A 22,368-nucleotide genomic window follows, 5' to 3' on the forward strand; every position below is an offset into this window, starting at 1 on the left:
TATTTTAGAAATCTGTGTGATACAATTTGAAAATATAGTGGTCTTATCTTTTCTGTTTTCTGTAAGACTTGAGATTTTAAATATTTTTAATATTCCTTGAGCAAAGTACTTCATTCTCAATATATATCAGGCATTCTGACAGATGAGAGTAGAGTTTTGGATTTTAAAAGGTGTGGTCTAATACACTTGATAATATAGAATATAATACAAATAGCATTAAATAAATTAGAACTGTGCTTTTCAGGAACAAAAAAAGATTTCTAAACAAGAACAGATTATAAAGAGAAATTTTCTTAAAATTCTGTAATAGGTGGAAAATGTGAAAATTGCATTTGTGGATGAATAAGTAAACAACCACTGCACACTTTTACTTAAAAAAGCAGACACCCCTCCCTTAGGTTTTACTCTAAATATGTTTATAGTTAGAGGAGTGGGTGTGGTCTTCAGCTACTGCAGGAACCCTCAGAAATAGTAGGCATATGGAAAGTGTGTTGGAAAATTCTCCTTCTGCAGCCATGGTATATTGGTCTGGAAAGAAACCCTAAAGCAACTGTGTATGCATTAATATCTGTCCAAGATATCAAAGAGCTTAAAGAGTGGGAATAGTTCGGTCATGTATTAGACATCACCAGTTACTTCTTTATTCAGCTTGCCTTTTTCAATAGCATAGCAGGGTTTGCATAGATGTTTCTTTCACACATGACCTTGAAGCCCTGAAGGATCAGGTTACTTTATGTTGAACTGGGATTTAACCTCGAGGCTAGCCCTGCTTTCAGTGAAGGTCTGGACCAGATGATTTCCAGAGGTTCTTTCCAGTCTGAATTATTCTATATGTTAATATGATGCAGAGACTTGTTAATCAGCCTCTGTTGCCCAATTCTACAGGCAACATAATTATTAAGGTGCAACGTCCCACTGAAGAGCTGAATACATAATGAAAAACTAATGATTAATTCACAAATTCTGTCTGAAATACAAATTGCAAAATATTGCTGTGTGGATGTTAATGTACAGATGTTCCCAAACACTTCTCATGTTTGATGAAAAAAGTCTCCTGATCCTAAAAGCACCCTAAATTTTAGTATAGTTACTAAACTGAAAGTGTACAGCAGCCTTGATGTTAGATTATTTATTATTTAATCACGTGGTTAAAAAAAAAAAATGACTGGCTATTGAAACAACAAGCATCCTATGGTTGGGAAAAACATAAGCAGTTTATGAGAGAGAGTCAAAAGAAAGGTACATTTGTAATTAATGCTGTTCACCACAAAGAGCTTTGACAGCTCCGGTGAAAAAAAACCAAAGAAGCTATATTTAGGATAAGAGTTACACAGAACCAGTATACAGTACGTAAATACTCCTAATCTGCCTTCCTTATTCTTCTCTCTACCAAAAAAAAACCCCCCCCAAAACAAACCACCACAAAAAACCAAACCTCCCCAACAAAATTCTTCAGCATCTTTGGAAAAATAAAACTATACCTGCATAAGAAGAGAGTAAAATTACAGGAGGGAGGATTGGGTGGAAGGAATGAACCTGAAGAAAGAGTCAGAAAGGTAAAGGCTCCAAATGAGGTACCATTAGCAAACTATGTAAAAGGCAGAGCATGCTTTTAAAATGCATAAGAAGCCAGGGAATAACAAAAGGAGATGTCGATCCTCTGCTTAAGAGGATGGAAGGAAAAAAAAAAAAGTATGTAGAAAGCTGAGAAGCTTAATAGCTACTTTGCGTTAGCCCTTCACTAAAAAGATAATAGTTACAGGCTTAATGCACTAATAGTAGTAACATAAAGGTGAGATGGAATCAGGAAGGAACAGGTTAAAAAGTGCCTACCGATTTAAGATGGAACACATTAAAATAATCTCTGGAGAGCCAGGCAAAATTCCCCCTGGAGTGAGGTAGCATCAGTATCAAAGCCATTGGCAATTTAGTTAGTGAATTCATGGAGAGGAGGGAATTTCACTGGGGCTGGAAATGAATGCTATAGAATGAAATCAAGCAGGTGTAAGATCTTTATGTTCAAATTCTGCTTTTTCAACTCAGATCTTTAGGCCTGAGGGAATATTCTGCTGCTCTGAAAATCCATTGTTCAACATGGTATATGGCCCTGACTGAACAGCCTGTCAACCTAATTAGTACTTATTTTGGCAGTGGTCGTTATATGGCCAACAGCCAGTCGTGCAGGCTGTGGGGACGCATTCTGCAAAGACGTGGACTTTGAGTGGCAAACTTTACATGATATCATTGCCTACAACAGTAAAGTCAACCTCCCAGTCTGCGATGGTACTATCTGATTGATAACTTGCATTATTTTTTAAAGTTGAGGGACTCAACAATATTGTGCTAAACACACATGAAGAGGAAGCATGAAATCACTTTGGTTGCTGTCCAATCTTTTCTTTATAATTATTTCATAAGCTGCCATCTGTAATTAAGTTTAAACTGTTAGTGGTTCCATAGCATAGTGGTGTCATTGATAATAACATGTACACAATTTATAATCCTTTCTATTGGGAAACATCAAAAAATCATGACCGGGAATACATAATGTTTTTTTCAAACAAGAAAGCAGAAAAAAACCAGAAATTTCAATGGACTTTTATAACCCCACATTCTTATTGTTGTTATCCTTCCTTTTTTCTTTTTAATCTCTGCAAATGGAGTTTTTTTGGATCTAGAATATTACTACATTTTGTTTGTTAAACGGTTGTCCTCAGTTAAGTTCCGGTTCTGATTTTAGAACAGGAAGGCAAACCGCAGCAGAGTGCAGGTGGGATTTTCCTTTCAGAATATTACTTGTGTCATTTGCGCTGTGAAAACTCCTCCAGATAGTTAAGTCACCTACTTGTACCCTTTCCAGTTTTCCTGATGTGGAGAAGGTATTCAAATCTGTCCATCCTTTGGGGGAAGCTTATGCAGCCAAGCGCCTGATTCTTATGACCCTTTCAGCTGTCTCTGTTGAAATGTTCCGTCAAAGCCGAAAACAGCTGCGTATCAAGCAATGGCAGAAGCATAGCAGCAGCTCAAAAATGTTGCCGGTCCTCCTCAGAATAAAAGAGCACGTTCAATAACAGGAGAATGACAAATTTCTCCAGGCACTCCTCAGCCCTGGGGCCCCTGTGGGAATTCTGCCATGCAGGAGTGGTTCTCACTGTGGGCACATCCCCCCGTTGATCAGCAGAGCACAAGAGGAATGAAATGTAATTTGTGTCATCCTATTTCTACAAAAGAGGATGCAAACATCCTGTTTTTATAGGATATACATAACATACACAATTACCATATATTTATGGTATATACGGGTATATATTTACCCATATATTTGTACAGTATCAATGACTGCAGTCTTTTATAGTTTCTGTTGAAACACCTGTATTACACACAAGAGTTTTCCTCCTCCTTCCTACCCTCAAAATCTCTGGCTAAGACTATTTGTATTCATCTCACCTAACTGTAGAGGCCACGTATTGCCATATCCCATAGTTGTGAATCTCCTTGTAGATGGGAGAGTTTATGTTCCCTGCCCAAATAACAGCGGAGGAAAAAAAAACCCTTCCAGGCCATCTCTAGTGACATCTCAGTCTTGCGTCCTCTCTCAGCGATAATTTCTCTCTGCCTCTCATTCTGTTTGTGAACCCATCTGGGATTATGTGTTATGTTAACATAACACACAGTTATATGCGTGCCAAATCCTTTCCGATATTTCTGTAAGTGATAGAATAGATTTTCAGCTGTACAGCAGCAGCTTGGGACTGGATGGGATGCAGTCAAAGGTGTGGAGGGAGTTGGCCCAGGTCACCGTGAGGTTGCTACTTACTGTCCTTGAAAGGTTGTGGTGAATGGGGAAGGTTCTTCATTGCAGGGAAAAGCAAATGTTGCACCCAACTTGGTAAAAGACACGGAGGAAGGTCCCCCAGGGAGGATCTGGGGGTCCTAGTGGAAAGGAAACTGACTGTGAGACAACTTTGCCCTTCTTCTAAAAAGAGAATATAGTAGGTGATGTCAAGGTGACCTTCTAACCTTAATGTTTCTCTGACTTTTGGCATATCTCTGACTTTGGTATGTATAGGATTCCCAGCTCTGGCCTTGTATGACCTCCGGAGTTCATCCATCCTTGTGCCCTTGTCCAATAGCTCCCACACTGGCCGTCAGCAGTCGCAGAGCTGTGTGTGCTCCGCAGCGAGCACCGGGGAGCCCCGCGGGGGGTCGCTTGGTTTGTTCCTCGTGGGTCCATGGAGATGGCGGCAGGAAGCCGCCTGCGGTCTTGCTTCTTTGTGTGGTTCTGCTGAAGGTGCTGGAAAAGCCTCTGGCATTTTTCTCTCAGCCGTGCATGAAGAAACTGTCATCCCCCGCAAATGGTCTCTGAAATATGGGGGCAGGGGAATGTTCCGTCATTTGTTGCTCCGATTGGATTCATCTGTTATTCGTGTTTGCCGATACCATAAATTGTGGCTGTAGACAGTCGGCTCTTGGATGGCACTTGTGTCACATAAGGGGAGTTGGATTCCGGAACCAACAGTTGAATTTCGTCTGTTTAATATCTGTCAATTTTCCTGCAGCAATATACCATTTTTTGACTACTGTTATTGAATATTTGGGGAGTAACTGTAGTAATGCTTACTTTTTTTAAGGAGGTAATAGCAAGAGGTCTCATATATCTGCAATATATATGTGATATTAGATATGTGAGTTACATGTTGTAGTATAGATAGCAATTTCCCTGGAGACAGAATGGGTGACTGTAAGGGCAGGGTGGCCTGAAGATAAGGGCTATCTGCTATCTTGGCATGAAATATTAGTAGTGAGCATTTAATGCGTTTTTGCTTTCCCACTTTGTTTCAAAAGCAGAATTAAAAGGATTTTGTTGCATTGAAACAAAACCTTTTACAAATTAATATCCCTGTCAATGCTTGCACTTCATGTAACTTTTCCAGTCTGACAGTGAACAATGGCAGTGAGGGCAGATCATTTTTAGAAAGTTGCTTTAAAGAAAAAGCAGAAAAAGAAACCTTTGTAATTATAAACCCTGATTATGTAAAGTAGTCAGAAATGGGCTTTTTTGCTTGGATTGTATGTTTCTCTTTTAAGATTTCTTGTTTAGAAGTCCAAGTGCTGAAATGGAGGATTTTCATTTAACATTTAAAATTAAATCAAATATCTGCTTTCTTATTGTTTAGCTCTCTACTTATAATCTTTAGAGTTAGCTTGTTTAGCTTTATAGCAGCATTCCTGTATGCTGTTTGGGTCTTTGAGCCTCATTGCTCCCCTCCTCATTTTATTATCATAAAATTCAAAATACTTGACAGGGGAAAGGACTTCAGAGACTACAGCACAATCATACTTCCCTGACATCAAAGTGAGAAAAGACTGTGAGATGAGCCTTCTTGACCAACATGAAACAGGACTTTGACATTGTAATGCATTGACATCACTCTCATTTAATCTTTTTTTCTCTTTTTTTCTCTTTTTTTAAATTTTTTTTTATTATTATTTAGGACAGTAAAAAGAGGATATCCTAAGGACACTTATGACTTATGCAACCCATAAGTGAGCAGAGGTGTAAAAAGCATCCGTAGCCCCACTTTGCTTTGAAGAGAGAATCGAATCTACCAGACAATATAGGGATTGCCTGGCTGAATGTCACATATAATACTCAATGCTCTGATGTTTCCTTGCTGGCCACTAAAATATAAAATAAGAAATTGATTTATTATACCAGCTTAGCAGCGAATAAGTAGCACTTGATGCTGATAATACACCAGAACCTAAAAACACACAAGCCTTAGGGTATGCCAAACAAATGCGACTCTTTTTTATTTATTTATTTTTTATAATGACAAAAAATTAAAATCCTATTCTTTGGTATCCTAAATTCAACTTAAGCTAATGTCGTTATTACTGAAAAAAGTTCCTTAAATATAAGTTGGAAAATAGTTACTAGAATCATATTATCATTATAGGAAAATGTAGTTATTTAGAACCTGGGAAATATATGTGTTTGAAATGCAGTTTGTGGGAGGCATGCATTTACACACTCGGGAAAACTCTGCTTGTAAAACAGATAAGTGCTTTGTACAGTACATCTTATAATTCAACAGCTACTGGAAGATTGTCACAAGTTTTGTGTTAGCCTGCCTGAGGACAAGAGCTCTTTGCTAAATTCTAAATGATTTGGCTTATTGCACTTAAATATATTTTGTTGTGATTATTCAATAGATGAATATGCAAAATTGTTTTTTATCCTCACTGTGACACTGATGAGCAAACAGTCTATGTGCTGTATTTTGAAAGTGTCAAAGTATTAAGAGCAAATCTTGAAATAAAAAGAAAAAAGAAATTAAAAAGAAATTAAAAAAACAAACCCAAAAGCATATTGGGGTATTTTCTGATACTGTCTGCATCTCGGCATGATGTTGTTCTGTTACTGTAGGTAAAATGTGAGCAGAGCTAGAAGGAAAAATGAAGTATGTGCATCTGAGGGGAAAAAAAAAATAGAATTTTAAAATTATTGTAGTGTTAGTGGTTTGACTTTTTTTAACATTTAAGAAATATGTTTAATGAAAATATATCTCACTGACAATATGTCTTTGAGCTAAAGTATGTATTTATGGACAGAATTGTATTTACTAAATATTGCACATAATATAATAATGGATATAGTATGACTAGTGTTATAATTAGATTATTACATTTTATTTCTGTTAGGTTCCTGATGTTTTTTATTAAATAACTATTTCTTGATTAATTAAATAGAAGGGTTTTTTTTAAAATAGAATATGGTTTGTTATATATTGAATATGAAGTCAAAAGATTCACCGTAAAATATGAATCCCTCCTCCTAAATAAGAATGTAAATAGCCAGCGTAAGTCAGCTTTGAATGAGCAATTCTTACATCAATAACTGAGGTATTTTTTTCTCAACTGCTTTGTCTCTGGATGCATGAGAACATCTCTCTGGCACTGCTATGATAAGTAATTACATATTGAATCATTTAGAGCTAGTGCAGTGAAAGTAGCACATAGTGTACTTACCTGGCTAAACTGATAGAGAAAGCTTTATAAAAGTAAGGCATTGCAAGACAAGTAATAATATTTATGCTGTATCTTTTTATGATAAGCAGCTGTCTTTATCTCACTATCTCCTCATCAGAATGCTTATTTTCTATTATCCTATGCTGTAAATTAGACACAATGCTGTGCATTATGACAGGCTGAAAAAAAAGACATTAAAAGGGCATGAAATTAAGACAACAAAATATTTTAATTGTTAGTGATTACTGAAAAGGATCTTACACCTCCTGTTCTCTCTTATGTAGTCACGAAAAAGCAAGTTCTGCTGTATTTCTGAGGTGGGCTGACGGTGTGTGTGGAGAGAAGACAAGCATCCTGATCTATAGACAAGTGGCCACTGATTTTGCTTTAAAAAGGACTTAGAGCAAGCAAAGGAGGAAAGTCTTTTCCTGCGGTAATGCAGTGAAGTCTATTGTTGCTATGGTCTCAATTGGGTGCCTGGAAGCACCGATGTACGTGTGAAATGTTTTCATATCACAAACACATTAGCAACTTACTTGATACCAAGCACAGAAAAAGAAACCCACACTGTTCATGCATATCCTTGTTTTCCTCTTTATTGTACTATGGTAAAGTGAGGGTGTTGTTGGCAGCCAATTTGATGTCAGGTCTTTCTGTGATTCTTTCTCAGTGCTCATCGGGGTGCCGATAGACTAAAGCCATCCAGCATGAAGAGATTTTTCACATCACAGTTGCAGAAGCAAACTATTTCTTGCCAAGCACAGAAAATACCAATAAACATTACATATTCACATTTCCCTTTTGTTGTTTAATAAGGGAAAGGTGTCCTGGTGATTGCTCAGCCATCAAGCAGGAAAAATTACAACTTCTTTTCTTCTCTTTTTGCTCTTTTGTCAACAGAGAGTCTCCTTTCCTCAGCCTTCTGCTGTAAACTATAGAGAGCATATAGAGAGTCTCAATAGGACACATAATGGGAAAATATGAAATTGCATAGCTCGGTTGCCAATCACAAGCGAAGGCGCCTCTCCTCTTGGCTGTATGTGGGTTTCTTTGTTAGCCAGAATTGTCTCCCTGATTTTCAGAGGCCTGTTTATATGTTTGGGATATGTCTTCTTCCTCCAAACACTCTATTGTAAGATTTATTAATGAGAGTTGTACATGTGCAACCTAGATTTCCCCCTTTGTCTTTTTAGTAGGTTTTTTTTTTTTGCTGTAACAGGTACCTCTTCTGTTGGTCAGGTGGTGCACGGCACTGCTCTGCAACGCACCTCCCAAATGCAGAGCAGTCTGAGGGGCTGCTTTTGAACTAACCAATTAATAAAGTGTGTGCGTGTAAGCAAAATTCTTTGCTTTAAAGTCCCGTTTGCTTCATTTTAGTGCCACCACCAAGAACTGTCAACCTCACTACCTACACTGTAAGTTTCTGCTCAGTGTGAGAAAGAAAATCTGCCCGAGCTGGTTTTTTGGTTGGTTTTTCTTTTTTTCTTTTTTCCCCCTGAAGATGAGAGGACCCAGATCCTTGCGCAAAATAGCTATGGAAATTCCTCCTTCGTTAGGCTGGAAATATCTTTACCGATCTTTAAGTCTACTAATTTACTCTGTCTGCCAACATGAATTTGGCTCAGTTTCTTACATGTCACTAAACCACTACTAAACTACTGCTACTACCTTAATCTTTCTTTTATAACAGTAGTCATAATAAACCAGCAGCAATAAATGTCATCAGTAGACATTAATACTAATATTTGAGCATGATTTTCTATTTTTTTGTTTTGTTTCATTTATAGTAACAAAGAATGAAAATTGCAATAAATATGAAGCCTTCCCATTATTTTGAAAAATTTTGCTTTTAGACTTTGTGGTCATTCGATGATCTCTGTGGTAGGTGTGTACTTCTGCTGCTTACATACATGAACTGAAGTGTGTAGCAAATACACATACTTTGTCTTTCATTTAAACGGTGACTCCAGCTTAAAAAGATCTGGTCCTTTCAGGCACTTGATTTTTTTCCTAGTACTTTGGGGTTAATTTATGACTTACAGATAGCAAATTGTAGATGTAGAAAATAAGACAATGTTCTGACATCGCTGTTTCATGATCAGTATTCCAGTATTTTACTCACTATCTGCTTCTATGTCTCCTTAAATGTGCAAGTCAGGCACAACCTCCATTGCTGGCAGACCCTTTAGAAAGTATTACATCTTAATGCTTGTAAAAGTACTGATGTACTTTTGCTTCTGTAGCGAATGTAATATATTGTATATAGTATATATAAAATTGAACATTTTTCTTTTAACACCTGTAACAAAAGTATCTTGGAAATACATAAGAAACATATAGATCAACTCTCAGGGAGTCATCTGGTGTGCTGTATTTTTCTCAAACTCCATTTATTTTCCCAATAAATTCTGATAGTAATTTTGGTTTAGTATGCTAATGTAGAAAGTAATCACACAAAGATTATATACACTAGTTTATATTTAGGATACTGGGAAGGATCCTTATGTAGCTCCATATTAGACTACAGTCTGCTTTCTCTTTTCATTATGAGATACGAATTTATATGACTGGCTGCTCTGGGAAGTTCTGGTAAGAGTTTTCTAATATATTGCTTGGCAAAATAGTCATACTGTATTGAATGAATTCATACATTAGCATGACTCACATACAAGGCTGAGCAATTGCACAGTTAAGCCAGCCACTTCCAGTAAATAGAATTCAAAATCTCATGTTTATTTTAATTTTATTTGCTGTATTGCATATGCATATTTTCATGTTTTTCCAGGAAAACATGATTGCTCGCCCCACCCTTCCCCGCTCTCTAATTGGCAGATAGGAGTGACACCTTTTCAGATGGCTAAAAAACTCCCAACTTTCACATATTTTTCTGAAACTACGTATCTTTTTGAAAATAGGTCCCTATATGTAAATCAGTATGGAAAGACAATCCTGAAAACCTGCCTGGTAGAAAACAGTTAAAGCTGTTTGAGTGGGAGATGTCAAAATACAAGTGTTCTGTTACAGGTTTGTACATTAAAAAAAAAAAAAATTAATAAGGTAACTTAAAAAAAAATTGGAGAGAGAGAAATTTGAGCAAATGAAATCAACATATTTAGAGTCTGAAACTGTCCTATTCTCTCTAGGAAATAATGTAAGTCTTGTTGAAAGCAGTGCTTTTCATATCACTGTATACAAAGACGGTTTGGATTTCAGATCCTGAATTCAGATCTAAATATTTTTCAAGATACAGAGTTACACTGCATCTCTTTAAACTATTTCCTAATATCTTAAAATTTCTTATTTAGAAAATTATTTTAGAATTTGGCTTAAGCTTTTTACTTTGGACATTTCTCTTTCCATTGAATTGGGCACAAAGGGTTTTCATGCATCTTCCAATATCCAATTTTTGCCAGTCTGTTACCTTGTACAAGGTGGGATATTTATCTTGTCATCATTCACTCTTACCATCTCTGTGCTTGAGGGAGAGTTATGGGCCAATATCTGGCAATTCACCAGATACAGACTTGGATTGTAAAATTATATTCTGTTTAAGTAAGTGTAGCTAATGTGGGGGTGAATTAGGGTGGGATATAAGTAAGGGTGGGATATGAGGGATGTCACCAGACAGCACACCAGGTTTACTTCTCTGGGATTACAGCCATGCAGATTTATGTTTAGTTTTTTGTTTTCAATAGTTAAAGCAAAGAACACTAAGGAGGTCACTTTTTACCTTCTGCAAAGTCTTTCATTATACTCTGGTGGGATTCCTGCATGTTATTCTTCTAATGGACTTTTCCTGCTGTGCTGAAAAGCAAGCTTGTTAAATAAGATCATACAGAAATACAGGACAAGTGGAAAATATTCTGTAATTTTTTTAATTGATGGGTAGGGAGAATCTTTCACTGTAATGCACTTTAGGACAACATTGTGGAGTTTATGACACAATTCGTGACTGATGGGGATGTACAAAATAGCACTGGAGTAGGGGAATCTGTAAGTTTCAGGGAAGGGAAGGTTTTCCTGGTATAAATGTATCACTGCTGGGGATTAGCAACTTGCATTTTGGTCTCCAGTCAGAGCCTTATTTTCAGTTCAGCTACAGGTAAAGATAATTTGGGGCACTAAGTGCCATCAAAACCATGGATTTCTTAAACCTGCTTCTTGTTTGTTTACCTTTTGCCATAATACCTGGCATCTCGCAGGTTTTTTTGTGTCCATCTTCAGATAATAGGATCGTAGGATATTTTAGGCTGGAAGAGACCTCGGGAGGTCATAAGTCCAAACCTCCTGGTTAGAGCAGGAGCAGCTCTAAGGTCAGCCCAGGTTGCTCAGGGCTTTCTCCAGTCTGGTCTTGAAAAGCTCCAAGGACAAGGACTGCCCAGCATCTCTGGGCGACCTGTTCAATGCCTGAACATCCTGTGACCCTGTGAGGTTCTGCTATCCCTGTTGAATAAGTGGGAATAGAAGAGATTCTGAGCTTTCTTTGCTGAAGTTAACTCAGGTTACAGTGTCGCCTCTAACTGAAAGCTTCTTTGCAAGCAAAAACGTTATTTAAGAAAGCAGTTGTATCAGGAAATAGAAGATATAGATCAAATTAACGGAGTCCAGTAAGAACATACCATATAACAATCAAATCAATTTGTGTAGGTTATTAGTTTGCAGTGTGGTTGTTTCACTTGAACTTAACTCTACTGGCGTTATTCAGATCACCTCTGTAGTGAAGTTGTAGTCCAAATGACTGGTCCTGGATGACCCAAAAATACAGAGACAGAAAGGAAAACGCATTCTCTGGTTAAGAGTCTGAATTAAGTGTCTTAACCAGTGAATCGGCGTACTCCATAGCAGGAACTCTGATGGTGTTTCTTGGTGGCTTTTGGCTGTCTGACAACTTTGAAGCCTTGTCTTAACAGCAAAATTAGGAACAATTCAGTAGTCCCTAAAGGAATTTGTACTAAGAACTGATAACTGCTGTAAAGCATTAGGACAATAGGGGAAAGAGGAAGAAGAGTAACAAGTAGCCTAAGAAACATGCAAACAAAATGTATATGTGAGAAGTGGTTCCCATGCTAAATGTATTAAAATTGTTTAGGATATGCTTATAACCTCATCTTTAAAAATTTTGTGTGTGTGTTATCCTATTATTTTTTCATGCCAGACACTCAAAATGGATGGACCACTTTCTTATAGCAGGGCCCACATCACAGTGTGCGTTAGAAATGGTTTGAACTAGCTGGAGGCATCAGCCCTTAACTGCAAGTCCCAAAATTCACCCAAGGTGATTTATGAGCAGCCAGTTGATGCAAACCCTCTCCTGGGTGCATCACTGGTGTAGCACTGGTGCGCGGGTCATCGGCCAAGGTAGTTGTCCACACCTCACCTGTCAGTAGCCGATGCTTCTGTATTTCTCTTTCATTTTCAGACACATTAAAAATTTATCACAAACATTTAAAGAAGAAAAATGCATTGACTTTTCTGAAAGCAATTTGTTAATTAACATCAAAGGGATGAAATTTGCCTTGCATTGCCTGGTGAGTGGCATTCTTCCATCGTCCTGGTTGCTATGGCGATGAAGGAAACTCGTTTGTTCCGGGTCACTCCTAAATTTGCACATGAAAGCATTAGAGATTACTGCTGTCTAATCAAGTTATATGGAAAAGTTTAAAGGGAGGTACAGTGTTTTACAGCCAGCAACCCTCAACAGAATAAAACACAATAGCTGAGAAAAAGGATTATCTCGTGCTTTTAAAAACATACTAGGAAAGTTCAAAACGGTATGAAAGCTTTTTTAGCCAAACATCTTGATTTTTTAATGCTATTTTCTAAATGAGGAATGTAGAATCCCATTTCTAATAGAGAATTAGTGTATGCATCGCCCAACTCCAGGGCTGGATTCAGCATAATGAATAAGGCATGTGCTATGCATTCATTAAATGATTTTACTTTTGAACTCCAGATTCTTCTGTGTCACAGCCCTTGGTATCGTTGCATCGCTGCTGAAGTACAAAAATAAATGGTTACTCTTAGTATGAATTGAATCTCAAAAGCAGTCAGGGCTGACACTGAACTTCGAACAGGAAGCCTCAGCAGAAACCCACACCTTGCTGCACATACTTACTGGCAGCAGAGTCTGCGTGCAGCACATGCGGACGGTGTTGTGTCTGCATGTTTGAAGGTATTCTGCAATGCTGTAGGAAATACCAGGTGCATACCATGGTAGAAACTACATTTTTGACAGAGCTTGTATTTTCATGTATGGATTAGGTTTTTTCCTCCTTTTTGGGGGGGGCCATTATTTTATTTATTTTTGTTGATTATTAGATTTTAATGACTTGTAGTTTCCAACTAATGTGTCAGTAAGTAATATTAAATGCTGTTTAAATGGAAAAGTCTAGAGCTTTAACAGCAGTTATGCAAACAGCTCCATTACAGAACAGAACATTAAGTTACCTTAATTCTTAATATTTATGATTTAACGGTACTGTTCAGAGACCACAACTGAAGAAACATAGTGAGTTCTTCAAGTTATCTTTTAAATTCAATATAAACAAGCATATAGCATCCTGTATCTTAATTATATATGAGGATATTCTTGCTATAAAATAGCATTGTTGTCATGGAAGCAATCAAGACTCAGCAACAAGGAAACTGTGTTTGATTGACCAAGGCTGTTTTTAACAATACAGAGTAAAAAAATATCCACTTTAAAGTAACTGCTGAAGAAATTTATCTGCTTAAATGTTGGCTTATTTTTCAGTACTAAACTGGCATTTTTCACTAGTAAAGCAAAATATAAGATATGTTTTCTGATGGTACAAATTAGTAGCACACAAATGTAGAAGGAGACTGTATACACATATGTCCTTATTGAAGAGGGATTAACTATAGTAGCAGAACACTGAGTCATATATCCATGTTTGCCTTTATATGAGGAAGGATCAATTGAGAATGATGTATCAGTTACATACATTCATTAATCTGTAACTTTTTATCATCCCATACTGCTAGGAGACTCACTTCCATACTTCTTGGTTCTACTTCTGACATTTGGTTCCGAATTCGAGATTTTTATGTGTGATTTCCCCCCTAGCATTTTTCTATAGAGCAGAAATATGCTATGTCCTATATTAGTCTGTCCAATCTATTTGTCTGTTCTATAAGCTAGGTCCAGATACGTGACGGTGTTTAAGGAGCACACTCTACAAACATGTGGAAAGTGTTAGTAAGTGTGAGAGTCCGATATTGATGAGTTTTTTCATGTTGCGAGTGAAATACAAAATTACAAAGACTTAATCACATACTTTGTGCTCAATTTATTATTTTTTGATCTGCTGTCTTCTACTTTCTACCAAAAGATTTACCACTTCCTAATTTTCTAGGTTTTAAGGTATAAGAAGTGCACGTATCCTGTCTTATGCACGAGGTGTATAAATTCATCCAGGATTGCACGTGCAACATGGAAGTCCATATAGATATCTATTTTCCTTACATTTGCCTGCTGAAGAAATCTGCCATGTGCCAGTATTGACAACTCGGTAGCCTAAGCGCAGCCGTTCTGCTCTGCGGGCTCTTACAAGGAAACGCCTGGTAGCTGGTACCCTCTGCCCTGCCGCAGAGTTCCAGTGCAGAGCAGGGAGGTAGTTGAACATTGGGGCTCTCCATTACTTCCCAGCTTGCCTAACCATCACTTCAAGATTATTAGGTTCCAATATATGGCAAAAAGAGCATTTTACTGAAGCCAACAGTAATCTTTTCAGCAAAGTGATTAAGCACGTGTTTAAGTGCCTCGCTAGATCGGTATCTTCAATATCACTGCTGATTCTGGTAGAGCCATGGTTAATCCTCATGTGCTAATATTTATGTGGAAGGGGAATTCTGACTCATAGTTCTCAAAAATCAAACTCAAGTTAATAAAAAAGAGCAAAATGAATGTAAAAAGGAAGGTTAGCTATATACATTTTTCTTTCAAGGCTTAGTGGCGACATTATCCACCTCACAAAAAACCTAAATGACACACATGATGTTACCCATTTTTTAGGACTCATTATTTGTAATTACATACAAAATCACAAACAAGGCTCATCAAATACTGAGAAACAAATCACAAACATTATTTGAATTTGAGAGGTCTTTTCTGTTCTTTGCCTTGTTGGCTATTTTTAAACTGGATTTGGTGGTGGAATGACTGTTCTTTGTATAAAAACGACCCTAACCATTTACAAGCAAAGATATTCACACGAGTACACATATTTTCTATTCTTCAGTTTAAAAGTGTTTTGTCTACACCAGGAACAAAAGTGGTACTGTGATTTTAGTTGACCAATTGCACATCATGAATAATGCAGAGTAAAATGAATAACTCATCAGCAACTCTTATGCTGAGATATGTTCTCACCCAGGGTCCACTAATTGTGATCTGATTCATATAGAGTAGCCCGCTTATAAATGCATTGTGAACAGAAAAAGGAATACATTCTCAACAAACAGTATTTTCAATAATTTTACCAGCTTCAGTCACAACTTTTCATTTCAATTCAAAATCCAGCTACTTATGCTGTGGCCCTATTTTGATCTGAAATGATACAATTCATTTCTTTGTTTAGTCAGCATTTAAAAAGCATCCATTTCCTAATTCAGCCTTACAGCAAATCTCTCTATTGGTTACTTTTTAAGCATACAAGCAAAACAGTACTTTATGAAAATGAAGTAAGTACCAGAAGAACTAGATATTTACTGTGACTGTGCTCCCTTTCTCTGACTTACTGAAGGGAGGAAAAGAGAAAAACATGCTACTTTCTCTTTAGTCCCTTTTCACTTCCTTTAAATGTACAGTTTTACATAATAAGCAGTTGGCAATTTTAGGAAAATACTGCGGTTATGAATGATGAATAACCATTGCATCATGTTATGTTTTCATTTTTATTTTGGAATTGTGATTCTACACTCCAAACTGAGTACAGAATGGGCATTTTGATAATTTAATAAGAGGTGAAAATTGCGGTTTTTCTCCTAGATCAGTGCAAGTAAGAATTGTTACTTAATGAATGACTTTTAGAAGATGCATTGTGAAGGAATGGAACCTGAGCAGTTTCCTAAACACATAGAGAGCAGAACAGATGAAAAAGTTATTGAGAAGAAAGATGGGGTTTGAAACGTAAGGAACAGAAAGCTGACAGCTGAGGGCCCAGGTTTTCCTTCGAGGGGCCTTCCACACGTGGCTTCTTGAATACTCAGTGAGAGAATGAGCACGGCCTGAATGCCCTCTCCCTTCTCTCTCCCTGTGCTATTTGCCATAGTACCAGAACACGGGGAGATTTTCGAGAGGTTGGGGACCCTTCACAGCACCCACTGGTAAGGACTTAGCTGGTGAGTCTTCAGAGGCTGCTCAAGAACGAGTGGAATGAAGTAGGTTCCTCCAGAGGTCACTCGGAGTATCAACGCTTGGCTCCTCTTGCACTGAAGTTGCGTGATCAAAATATAAGTCTTTCCACAGAAATTACTTAAAACATTTTAAGCTCCTTTCATCCCCCTTTGCCCATAGTCAGAGCAGTTTTCACAGTGTCGGTGCAGATACATCATCAGAAAAAAGAATGAGAGAACGTGGAGCCCTTGTTTCGGTGCCGAATGACACCAGCCCCTGCTGCCCCGTCCTCACAGCCCCTTGTGGGTGCTCCAGCTGGAGCAGCGCGGAGTCTCTCATCTCCCATATAGACGGTAATGCTCGCCACGCTTATCCTATTCTGAAAATAAAATGAAGTAAGAGTAATAACGTTTAGAGACCTTAGTGACAAGTGACAGGTAGAAGTGTAAGGATTTCTACGTCTTCATTGTTGTTTTAAAGCTGGTACAGGTTCGCAGCAATGTGAAAGTTCATTCCTAATAGACAAGTGCTCACATCCCAAGCCTCAGGCTACAGTCAGATATAATTAACACCCTTTGACAGTCTCAGAAGGGGGAGTACAAAGACCATCTGAGCTGGGGAGGCTGAAAAACCCTGTTTCCATCGCAGCTGAGATCTTCAAGGCTGAGGCACTTTGCTGAGAGCAGTGTGGAGAAGTCAGCATTGCTGCGGTCTGAGCTTTAGCTCCTCTGCTGATAGTCTGGATCTTGGGGACTGGGACTGTGGAATCTTTCAGTAGCCTAAAAAAACCCCTTTCCCTAATGTTAATGTTATGCCACATTTTTATTTTTCTTTCTATTAAAAGAATAAAAATGTGGCATATAAGTATCAAATGCATGGGAATGTTCACAGTTCTTATTTAAATTAGTTTTGGTTCTCTTAAAAGAAAAAAAAGGCAGAAAAAAATAGAAACGGCATTGTCTTACAGCATGAAATCTTTCTGGCATTGGTGGAGCAGTCTGTTTTCCACCTCTCCCAGTACTCATTGTTTGTTCCAGATCCGTTACAGTAATATTGCTTTTTCCAGTGCTATATTGTTGTGATAAATGCATACGTATTTTCTTCAGCCCTGAATTTTGGCTTCAAGGAATCGATTCAGACTGGTATTTTTCACAAATAAGCTATTATAAGAACTTCAGAGAGAGCAAATAATTTTAGCTTTCAGAATGAATTGGCTGCTGAGATCAGGAGCTGGAAATGTCAGGTGTGGCGCCCGTAGTTACCCTGGGCTGTCAGGGTCATGTGCAGACATGAAGTGAGAAGGGGCCTGACTTGCAAAGATGCTGGAATTCCTGAGAGTTGTTAGCATTTCGGATAATTATGCCCGTTTTATTTCTGGTGATTATTTTAGGACTGAATTTATAGCTTTTGAAAATATTTTGTATTCTATTTAATTATTGAAAATAATGTATAACTTAGTTGTTTGATTTCCTCTAAATGTTAATGAATTTTGTGAGACATACAAACGTTTCTGACATGCTCAGAAAAACCAAAATAGCCTTTAGTAGCTGTTTACCTTCTGAAATTTACCTGCTAAAAATCAAGTGGACTGCCCAGTTTTCTAAAGGCTTAATGGAATGTAATCACTAATGATTTGCTAATTTTTCTCTTAAGCATTTGGTTGTACTTCAGACTGTGAGAATGAACTCAAATGGAAACAGAAATATAACGGAGTGCTGTGAAGTGACAACTGTTGCTATACGGTACTACACATAACACATACTGCATGTGTTAGGTTTACTGTCTGTGAATTTCCTGACTTAGGTTACATATTTCGGTTACTTTGGTTTCCTTAATTCATTAGTCTGAAAAGTGGAAGTAAAGCATCCAGCTTTACATAGTGGGAACAAGAATCACAAGTTGCAAAATACTGCACTAACTTTTGAGATACTTCCAGCTATCACATATACATGCATCATTTCAGAGGCATCCTCCATTTTTTTTCTCTCTGAACTCTTCTAAACTTATTCCTAATGAAAATTACTTGAAGTACACTCGTGAATGTTAATAAAATACAATATAGTGTTAAGAGCTAATCCAGTTAAATCTCCATTAGACTCTGTAATTCTACCTATTTGTCATTCATGCAAAACCAGATTTTACTGGCATATCTTTTAAAATGCCTCAGGTTCATTTTACACTCTTCCTTAGCTCATAGCCACAGAAAAAAGAGGGAAAAGCGCTGGTAATGTAGACCAAAATGAAATGTGTTTGTTTCTCTCAGCTTTTTTCTATACTGCGTGGCTCACAAACTGCTGTGTGCTTGGCACTAAATCCACATGAGAAAGTGGAGTTATATTGTGAAATGGCAGCAGTTACTGCAGCATGGTTTCAGGACAAACTCACAGCTGTCAGCTTTTGGATCAGTCAAGTGTGGAGTTAGTGCAGGGAAAATGTTTAGCCTCAAGGGGGAGAAAGCCAGCTGCCATGTCCATTAGCACCCTTTGTTGACCATCCAAGAACACTGGCGGCATCCAAGGCAGCTTTGTCCCAGCTCTCTTTGCTGGAGGAAATTATTGGAAGAAGCCCAGTATGTGGGCAGAGAATGGCGTGGGTAAAAATAAGGCAAAGGTAGAAATGCATTTTGATTTTGAGGTACAGGTTGTTTGAGTCTTTGGGTATCCTCAAGTAGCAACTTAATTTTCACCTGTCCTTTCAAAAAGAAAGGGATTAATGAAGCATGACAGAAGAAAAGACAGTTAGCCCCTTTGCCTTGCCTGGCGAATGCAGAAAAAACAGGCCCTCAAAAGGATAATCAATGGAATGTGCTAATATTTGAGCCAGCACTTTCAAAATCCTCAATTAATTTTGGGGCTGAGGATATTGGGTGCTCAATCTGAGCACTCCAGCTGCACTTGAATTATCTGAGAGTGTAGATGCTTGGGATCTCCTAAAATGAGATCCCAGCTGTTTCTGGTTGATAAGTCTAAAATTAGTAATCACTTTTGACAATTTTATTTTAAATTAAAAATTAAGTGCTTTCATTCATTATTTGTATTGCATCATAGCACTTGGGAGCCCAGTCCCAAATCAGGACCCTACATTATTCAGTACGTACAGACAAAGAACAAAAGATTGTCCTTGTCCCAGAGATCTTACAGGTTAACTATAAAACTGTGTATAAGAAACAAAGTAAAGGGCACAAGGATGCTATGAGATACAATCCATCAGCATTGTCTCAACATAATCAGCAGCCTAAGCAATGGCAACTTGTTGCTTTGTTTGTAAAAATAATATATTTTTTTTAAAGGGGGGGTGGGGGGCAAAGGTTGAAAAGAAAACAAAGCAGCAGCTCTTTCAGATTACCCGTCAAGCTATGCGCTTCACATCCAGTGAGTATATACTGCTGCAGTTGGTACAGAAAGTTATTCTTACACCTGCAATGGATGGATGTCTCTGTGTTAGTATTTTAATATACTACCATTTGTTCTTGTTCTAAAATTATTAATGGTTTCCTTTCTTTTTTGTTGCTATTCTTCCTGGGACTATAATCAACAGATGAAGCATAATTTCTGTATAGATTATAGTTGTTGAATTGAATAATAACACATGATAAGGCAAGACAGAGAAATTACCATTGATGTCCAGATGAATATCACCCATTGAAAATTCTCACCTTTGAGAGCTAAGAGAAGTTAAGTACTAAGTAGAAAAAGGTACAGTTGACACTAATGAAAACTCACACAATAATGCAGTGCGTTTGTATTTTATAATCATTTCCTCATATAAGCTTTAGAATGTGTGTGTGTGTACGTACAGTTGTGTGTTTTCCTGTATTGCGTGGATGGATGAAAATTAAACATACAGGGAAATATCTGAGTACTTTGTTCTCCTTTTGTATGTGCACTGCTATTATTCCCTCACTAACTCTTATTATAAGACTGAAGCATTGTATTTCAATCTGTGAAAAAAAATGCCGTTGTTTAAATAAACAATGTGGAGGCAGGAATTTGTTTGAGTCATTACAGAACGATTTATACACAAAGAACGAAATCCCTAGCAGGTAGCTTGAGTGTAGTTATGTCAAGTCTCCGTAGCACGGATGGTGCGTCCACAGTGCTATAAGTACACAGTAGATAAAGAGTATTTATGTGTGTACTTATTCATGGCAGAAGGAGAAATTGTATCGACAATGCAGGCAAAGAATTTTTGAAGAGTTGTTTACAGTTTGCTGGAGTAAAGGAATAGTACAAAACCTACTATAGGATAGTAAACCTATACACTCACCATTTCTGTCAACATTTTTACTTTTTAATTAATTTTTATTTGTGAGACTGAGCCAAAATCCTGAATCTGATCATCATATTTGGATGAGACTAGGAAACAGATGTGAATTTTAGCATTCAGATACATCCTAGCTATCTAACTGGCTGTCTGATGGTTATTTTTTTATAATTTTAATCACCTCCTCAAGTACATGACATATTCTTGATCTGGGCCACCAACATTTTTCCATCTTGGCATTAAGCTATAAGGAGTTATTCCTCTGTGTAGGTGCAGGTGCAATGAAGAATTATTCTGACTGCTTATGGCTTTCTAATTCAAATGAAGTAATCATAGAAGGTTGTATAAATCCACTAACAGCTGAGAATACCCCCAAAAATAGCCATGTAAACATCTTACAAGAAATGTTCTCACATGGACCCCAAAAGAGAATTCTTTGAATCTAGAAGTTTCTTGTAAAGCTCCATTTAAACTGTTATATTTACTCCAGACTTTCTTCTCGTCTACAGGACCTTCTAGCCCTGAAAACCTTTCTTATCCTCCTACGCTCCATATTCAGCTTGGTCTTGATTACAGTTATTTTACCACTGTAAGAATTCTACTTCCAAAAATACATACGAAAGCTTTTATTTCTGTGCTATTCAGCAGAAAATAACCACAGCATGGAGGCCACAGAAAATTGTGGATCTTGTTTCCTGCCTCCTTGCATTAAACAGTAAAGAACTAAGGCCACCAAACCATTTCCATCCACCTGTGTGTGTATCTCCTCTGGAGACCTGATATTGAGCTTTCTATCTCTAATAAGCCCTTCCACTTGACTTACAAAGGCTGGTCATTTCCACACTCCAAAACAATATTTCGTCTAATTACTTCGGCAAAACCAGACTGAATGTCTTTCACAATCACTTCCAGTGAAGGGCTTGTCCTGTTAGAAGGAAAGAGGAAAAAAAAAAAAAGAAAAAAACAGTTCTGGCTTTAAATTCCTTGCTTTCACAAGCAAGATGGTCACAATCATTTTAAAATAATTCTATTCTAGATTTTCAAGGCTTTGCTTGCAGTCATGGGCAGTGAACCTTGAGCCAATCTTAAAATATTTCTAGGAACATTTACCAATACCTTTTGATTTGGTCAGTTCCCCAGAATTTCCAGAGGAGATACTAATCTTGATTGTTCTCCATTTACGGACAAGGGGATAATGATTAAGGACAATATTAAACTGCCAAAAGGGCAAGTGTATTTATTTGATTTTTTTTTTTTTCCTTCAGGAATTAGTATTTCTAGAATTATCTTTAGCTGGTGAATCAAGGAGGGGTACTGTTAGAGAGTCTCTCAGTAGGGCTGAAAGGAGACATTCCATATCCTTGAGTTCCAGGAAGTGGTTATTAGCTCAAAATAAAACAAGTGTTAACAACAAGACAATGTGTCAATAGTCAGATATAACTTTAGTGAGAATTATTTTCAGTTAGGTGATTGGACTGTTTAAATTTGGATACGCTTCATTGGAATTAGACTTAAATATTTATTGTGAAGCTGCTGTTAATATAACAAATGAAAAGAGAATAAAACTGCATGAAAATATTGCCATGCTTGTCATAATTAATGTTTTTATAAAGTAAAGACATAGTAAGAGGGTATACTTTTTTTTTTTTTTTTTTGGCTATTCAACCAGTCCTAACAGCAAAACTATCTCTTTTAAAAAGTTTAAAATATTGACA

The sequence above is a fragment of the Haliaeetus leucocephalus genome, unplaced genomic scaffold (genome assembly GCF_000737465.1).
Source record: "Haliaeetus leucocephalus isolate CR32 unplaced genomic scaffold, Haliaeetus_leucocephalus-4.0 Scaffold656, whole genome shotgun sequence".
Taxonomy (NCBI): domain Eukaryota; kingdom Metazoa; phylum Chordata; class Aves; order Accipitriformes; family Accipitridae; genus Haliaeetus; species Haliaeetus leucocephalus.